Source organism: Chinchilla lanigera, unplaced genomic scaffold (genome assembly GCF_000276665.1).
Source record: "Chinchilla lanigera isolate Chin_1 unplaced genomic scaffold, ChiLan1.0 scaffold00020, whole genome shotgun sequence".
In the NCBI taxonomy this organism is placed as follows: Eukaryota; Metazoa; Chordata; class Mammalia; order Rodentia; family Chinchillidae; genus Chinchilla; species Chinchilla lanigera.
The window spans coordinates 24682875-24690731 of NW_004955421.1; the positions used below are offsets into that span (position 1 = coordinate 24682875).

At 39.5% G+C, this 7857-nt stretch overlaps 1 long non-coding RNA gene across 1 annotated transcript in view; it reads right to left on the bottom strand.

The window, feature by feature from the left end:
- LOC102011553 overlaps window positions 1–7857 on the bottom strand; it is a 29064-nt gene that overhangs the window by 17176 nt on the left and 4031 nt on the right. The window contains exons 2-3 of the long non-coding RNA XR_260823.2: window positions 6318–6431; window positions 5859–5931 (exon numbers count right to left, since the gene is read on the bottom strand). This is a non-coding gene — a long non-coding RNA (uncharacterized LOC102011553). The remainder of the gene's footprint in view (window positions 1–5858; window positions 5932–6317; window positions 6432–7857) is intronic.

The window sequence follows — 7857 nt, forward strand, 5'->3', positions numbered from 1 at the left end:
CTTAGCTAGCACTCTCTTTCTTGAATTCCTGTAGCATCTTTTACTAACATCATCAGTCAGCACTTAGCATGCACCACCTTTGGCTCAAATTACCATCACTTCATAGATGACAGTTTTACATTTTCAAAGACTCCACATGAGCTCTAATCACATCTTCACACTTTTGTATCCTTAGTGACAGCATTTTGTACAGCAAATTCAATAAGCATTTGTTGGTTAGTTAATCATACAGCTGGAACATAGGTTATAGCTTTAGGAAGGCTATTTAACTCATTCCTAATAAGTACGAACAGAAGCACAAAATGCTTTTATACTTCCATTTTAATTGACTGATCAACTTCTATTTATTTAATTGATACATATCATGAAAGCTGAATATGTTTAAAAATGCAAGTAGAAGTTTGTAAACAATAGCTCTTCTAAATAACTTAGTATTTACTGGGCGTTAATTCCCATACCCAATTAATGTGCACTCTAAGTTAAAGTAGGATCTGCATTTTTTTTTTTTAGGATCTTTATTTTTAAAGTAAAAATGTCATTCAAAACAGTTGACTAGATTAAAATTTGTTATGGTCTACACAAGGGTGTCTGCTGAGAATCTTGCTCGTGGTTGAAGATGGTACACTGGGTGTGAGTCTTTTGTGCAGGTGAGAATGAAGAGTCTTGTGTAGTTCCCAGCTGTTTTTCACCCTGCGCCTATGTGCGGGCTTTCCTTTGGTTTGTGGTTATAACCAAAGAGCGCAGAGACTGTTTGTTACGCATGACCTCATGGGCTTGCTGATGTATGAGCTCTGAATAGCCACCTGGTGTTGAACTGTGCTTGGCAACTCTGCCCGTTGCTGCTTCCGTTATTGCCTAGCACTCTAGGGCTCAGCTCTACGGCGTGCAGTTCTGAAAGAGGTGTCCTTTGGTCCACTTTTAAAGAGTTTTTAGAAGGAAACAGTAACATTTACCTAACACTTATGATGGGCCAGATGTTGTGTAAAGTAAATTTCATTACTTTCCCATCTTGCAGATATAAAAATGGAGGCTGAGAGCCTAGCAAGCTGGAGAACGGAGAAGCCAGGCTCACATCCCAGCTTTCTGACTCCCACCTTCTGGATGGTTCCACAGGGCAGCCCCTGACAGGCCGTCCGCGTCGGCAGCACCTCTGCCTGGGTTCTATACACAGAAACAGTGAAAAGCACTGATATTTACCTTCGATTTAATGGCCTCTAATCAGCGGCCATTTCCACTTCTCTACTGTCCCTCCTTCTTCTGCCTTCCAGTGCCCTTGTCACAGCTCTAGTTCAGTCTCCTGTGACTTGTTCCCTAGACCGCTGCAGGTGTGTCTCCCAGACCCTTCACCTGCACCTGGAGGACCCTCCACTGTGAAGTTCCTTACTGACTCGCCACTGGCTGCTGGAAGAAGTCTAAGTGTCCAGGCCCTTTATCACCTCTCTAGTCTTCCTGCTGCTGTGCTGTCCTTCACATCAACGCACCACCAGGTCCCTCTCGGCAACTTCACATCTGTGGTCTTCTGCTCTTTCAGTTTACTTTGTGACTCCTTCATTGCCCCCAGTAGCCAGCTCAAATGTCCCCACTTTGAACGATATTTTTAATAGTCCTCCAAGAACTAATTCTCCCTCTCTACAGCTGTCTTCTATGCTGTTTAGAAAATTCTGATATAGCACCTATGATATTTAAGGACACTGTAATTTACTTATTCTCCCTTTGTAAATATAAAGAAAGTATATGTCCTTGTCTCTTGACTTTCAACTCTTTGGAAACACAGTTGGTGCCATAAATGTCTTTGGTTTGTGCCTAGCGGAGAACTTGTACATTAAGCTTTAATAAATGTTCACTAGAATATTTAATTAACTTTCTCAAAAGACTTTACAAAGACAAACAATTCATAACATCTCAGAGAAAATGCTTTTCTGGTGTGGTAAAACAAAACAAAAGCAATAGCGACACTATTGTGTACTTGGTATTTTAAAATTTAGTCTCTTTCAATTTGCTGTGGGTAAAAGAAGAGAAGATAAAAGGAGATGGGCTTGGAGGAAGGTTTGTAAAGAAAAGAGGATAAACTCAAGAGGACCAAGTTTCCAAAGATGGGGAGAGAGAAAGTTTCTTCACAAGGAAAACAAAGAGAAGAAAATCAGATGTGACAACCATGTTTAATTTAACATAAGGGTTATGCCACAAAAAAGTAATTATTTCATTTTTGGTCATTTCTGCTGTACAACAAAGTTATCAGTTGTTAATATCCATGTGGAAAATCTAAGGAAGTAATTGGGAAGGATGAGTGGTTGTATGTTGAAGGACCAAGAGGAAGAGAAAACAATGGAATTAGTGAAATCATCTTAAAAGTAATTTTGGAATGTTCCAGGATATCAAGATTGTCTGGAGATTTCCCACCTACCCACACCCAGGTAGGAATTTAAAAGTAAAATGAAAAATCTTTCAATGATGGTTCCAGTCCCTTACTCTTCTGATCCAATCACCAATTTAATTTGCAGGGCGTGGCTGTAATCCCAGCACTCGGGAGGCTGAAGCAGCAGGATTGCCACAGGTTCAAGGCCACCCTGAACTACATAATGAGACCCAGTCTCAAAAAATGAAACAAAACAAAACATTTAGTTAATTTACTAATTATTTACTTTGAGGGAAACTCTAACATTTGCATTGCTTTTTAGACTTTCATTTTCTGCATCTGGCTTTCGTGAAATATTCCACAAATACACTACAATTGACTTAATTAATTGTATTTTATGACTTTGGGTCAGAACGCCAGAATTTCTGTGCCAATTTTATTGTGCTCATTGAAACCTCGAGAGTATATTTCAGATATTGGCTTTCAGACCTTTCTTTTGAATACGTTGCTATTTACTTAGTATGTGCCAAAGCCACCATGTCAGTGTAATTGAAAACAAGCAAGAAGGAAGCTGGATGGCTCAGATGAATGGAAATGTGATACAGACCCTTCCACCCACAACCCGCTGGCTGGGATCCAGGAGAGGCTGATGGGGACTAAAAGTAATTACCATCTGATGGCTGGACAATGGTCCGTGCGAAATGAGCTGGTTATCTCTAGTCCAGTTCCTCATGGACAGGTGTTCATATTGCAGTTTCTGCCTTCAGTGACAGCAGCCCAGGAACTGAATGAGTCAGGGAGACCAGAGGTACCTTCTCTTTTATTTGAGATTGATGCCCGTTTCTGATACAAGGAAACTTGGGCTTCTACCCTGAACTTTGCAGTAGGTAAGCAGAGAATGTGACTGTGAATGTTTCTATTTTTTATATTCCATGAGTTCTAAAATAATATGTAAAACAAGGATAGTGGTTGGGCATTTTTGTTTTCTGTTTAATTAAAGTTCATGTGATCTTACCAAGGAAAAAGGCAATATTAGAAAAATGAGAGCAATACAAATGTTTTGAACACTATAATAATTTGCCCTAAACCCTTAAAAATTCCAGACTAGCCTTAAAAAACCACTGAAGAATAATAATGAGAACTCATTTCCCACATCTGTTGTAAAAATCATAGGAAATAACCAAAATCAGTATCAATAGTATTATCCATTCTACCAAAGCTGAAGATTATTTCCCCTATTCATTTAGCAAAAGATTTTTCCAAACTTTATAAATACTGTTATGTCTCTCCAATGCATTACCTCACAGGTCTCTTCTGAAAGGTATCCAAATTCTACATTAAGGCACTTGTGGGAAAAGTAGAAAAAATAAATGATTTACTTTAAATGGGATTTGGAAAGGGTATGATTACGGTCTGAAATGTATCGCACTGACATAGTAAAACTGAACTTCCTAATGGATTCTTAAATTTTGAGTAAGCACTAAGTCCATTTATTGAACTCCTTTCTGTATGTCTAAAAGTTACAATAAATACATGTATTTTTTCCCTGATGGACTTTCTGTACTGAAGGACGTCATGCATTAGTTGTCCAGGCTGTACTCAAAAACTGCTGCAAATGCATAGCTGGATACCCAACCTGAGTGTTAGGAGGCTCAAAATATTTTTTCTGAACTAACAATTAAGCATGTGAACAAAGAGAGAGCAATGCTTGGCAACTTAAAAGAAAAATGGCTAAAATCCACAAAGTAAAACGTCCTTACAGATGGACGCAGCCTCAGCCCATGACATTTTCATGCAATCAGGTAACCAGAGCTGCGCCGTGTACAGAAACACAGGCGATCTTATACTCTGCTGGTGCCAGGAAGACAAATACACAGAAGAACACACAATGGCCAAATTCAAACATGAATAGAGAGCTGGATTTCCATTGTTTGCTCACAATACCTCCTGGGTGGAAGGAAGGAAACAGGCTGTATTGCCTAATAACTCTAAATGCCCCCGAGAAAGAAAAACAGACAGATTCCCATTTTGGTGGTGCACTAGTTCGTGTGGCCAGCAGTTCCTGGTGATGTTTGTCAAGGGCTATTTTGCAGACTCCGCTCAAAGTCTGAAGCCATAAACCATCCACGTAGTCAGTGAGTCTGTCTAGCTGTGAGGTGTCCAAGGGTATGATTTATAATCTCCACCAAGGAGACATCTGCATGGGAAAGTTTGCTAATAAACTACGGATGAGAGAGACCAAGGATGGAAGAATAGTGACAAGCTATTGTTTCTCCACTTGGTTAGTTAAACATAAAAATGTATTTTGAGCTTGTAAAAGTTATGTTCGTGCTCTTGGCATACATTCTAATGGGGATAAATTTACTCTTTGGCATTTGGTCAATAAGAGCAATAAAATCAGAGCTTTAAGATAGAGGAGGGTAGAAGTCGTGTAACCTAAAAGCAAACAGACATTCAGGTAACAGCTGACTGATACTATGAAAGCAAAATGCTGTCACAGAAGGCTTCTCCCTGGACTCTACGACAAACTGAAACAAGACCATATATGAAGGTAACAGTTGCAAATTTTTTTATCTTCCAGTGTAATGGACAGTCTTATTTTTACTTAGTAAAGTAATTGGCCTTCAAAGAATAACACCAACTCTAACTCTCATAGTTTTTCCTTGGAATTTTCCAACTGCGCTTTGCTCTCAATGCCTTTGCTTGGCAGGCAGAGGAACTAAGTTGGTTTCAGGGTCTCTATAAAGTTTTATTGCTTTAGAGGACAAGCTGCTATGTGCAGCATAAACAGGAGTGCTAATCTTTTTCTGCCTCATCATTAAATTAGCCATCTGAGAAGAGGAACTGGTAGTTAATACTGTCTAGACATTCATTCAAGCACATAATTTTGAGTGAATTAAGTGTCGAATAATGTGGTAGGTACACATGCAATATATATAAGACACAGACAAGATATGTAATGCTTGCATCCATAAAATATGTTTAGAGCTTTCCTAGAATCATTGTTTAGTTTTTAATAATAACTTTTTAAAAAGTAGAAAGAAAGAAGCAGAAGATTCTTGACTCTCTACCGTGAGGTAGCTCTTTCTAGTAATGAGTTCTGAATTCTCTTTTTTAACAACTGATATAGGCTTTGGTTTGTTAATTGTATGATATTTCATTCAACCCTTAAATCAGACATAAGAATAATACCTCTCATACTGTTCTGTAATGAGTCATTTGAAAAATCATTAATGTCATTTGCAGACTTTGTTTCCTAATTAAATCTTAAGCAACTGAATTTTGTAAATGTTCAAGTGCTCTTTGGGGATCATTTATATCAATGTTTTGAGCTATGTATGCACATGAAATGCTGATATTAAGATAATGGTGACAGGTAAGCCATCAGAATGTCTTATGTGCATGTGTGTGTATACACAGGAGATTGATTTATGGGCACTAAAAGAAACACCATTAATTTGATAGTAGACCCTAGAAAAATCAATTGGCTCTATTGTTTCACCTGTTAAAAGAATTCTGTTTGATTTGTCCACTTTCTTCTATCATTTCCATCTTCATAAGAAAATCCTTTTTTTCTAAAAAAAAAAAAAAAACAAAAAACAAAAAACTGCTTTGAGCTTGATAGTTTAAATGGGAAAAAATGAGTGACTCACTGCCCTGATCACTTTTTGGCAAAACTCAAATTGAGCTCTTCTGAGGAAAGACATTGCATTATTTTCAAAATGAGTAAGAGTCTTGCATCTTTCATTTAAATTAGCTATCTTTTATCTATGGCCTCAAAAATACCTTACCTTCCTCCCACACCCACATTCACCTACTACTTTTCCAGTTTAAATTCAGTGTCTTCAATTTAGGAACATTTATAAAAATTGTAAGACATCCTACAATGAAAGAAACTAAGAAATTCCCATTTTATCATCTTGCATAAGTCCTAAGTAGGAAGCACTAACTTCAATCCTACCTTGAAAACTTGGAGTCCCTCCTCGTGAAGCAGCCTTCAGAATTTCTGCACAGTTGAGACGGATGCATTATTTTGACGATATCTTACAATTTTAGACAAATCTACCACATTGCTCTAAAATAAAGAAAATAAGTAAAAAACAATAACCTTACACAAGCTGAAAAAAAAAAAAACCCACTGAATTATGCCTGATATTTCAAATCCTTCCCAACTCTGCTTATGCCTGTCTTAGAAAAATGATGCCCGTGGCTATATAAATAGTTAGGCATAGGTCTTCCACGAATCAACACCTTTTTGATGTAATCAAAAGAGGAAGCACAGAAATGTTTATCAAAAGGCACTGAACGTTTTATAACCTCACAAAAACGGAGGTCTAGTTCTAGTTGGAAATAGAAATTATAGCGGTACAGATTCCATATGCTTTACAAGATGTCCAATGTTTTTCAGGTTGATCTGTGAACCAGATTCTCGCTCCTCAAGCTATTTTGTCATCTTTATTTACTGTCTACTTGACCCCCTCCACCTTTTCCTAAGTGAGGAGGAGTGGGCTGGCTTCAATCCCCAGGATCTGCTTGTCGAGGCGAAGAATCTAGGGGCTGGCAGTAGACGGCGGGCTGGGGCCTGTAAAGGCAGGGATGCGGCAGCTACGATAGGTGTCAAAGGGCAATTCGTTTTCTAGATAACTTTAGGTGCACAGAAGCAGCACGTGGCTGGGGCTGGTCTTCGTGGATGAGAAGTGGAAGTGGGGCTTCAGAGGGTGCCTGAATTATTCTCGAGTGCAGACAGCTACGAATGGACCTCCAAGTGGGGAAACAAGGGACCCCAGGAGCAAACGGGAGCTCTCCCTCCCTGGCACCACCAAGAGCACGTAGGTCACCTTCAGCAACACTGACTAAATTACTGCAGGGCTCTGGTCTGAAATTTGCCTTATGACCCATTCATTGTATTTACCTTCACCGGCTCCTGCAGTCCTCTCCGCGTTTCCCTTTTCCCTACCCAGCCCCTCCTGGAGGAAACCCGCGGAGGATAAGCATCTAGCCTGGCATTCATAAACTCTTTTTCTATTGGTGCCAATCTTGAAAAGCGAGAGTCAGAAACGGCTCGGTGAGAACCCGGCACTGTCCCAAGGAGAGATGAGGGAGAGGGAGGGGAGGGAAGCCAGATGACACACGCAGCTCAGATGTCTCCCGTTTTCCACGTCAGGAGGGAGCCTGTGGTGAGGAGCTCAGAAGGGCTGATACTGTGATTAGGAAGAAAACAACAGACAATACTTCCTCTATGAAGGCAGCTTAGTTCTTTGGTGCAATTCAAAAAGCAATCAAACAAGTGACTCTACAGTGGAATTTCTCCACCTCTCAGGTTGTCTGGCCAGATTCAAGGGCCAGCGGGCTGCGGCAAACAGCACAGCTCCACAATCAGAGGCTGTAATGGGGTTAAATAAAGACATACCAGAGGCCAGAAAAAACAATAAGCAATGTAATCACGTTGTTCATCAAAAGATTACATAGAAAAACAGGAAATGATTAAAGACAATATCACT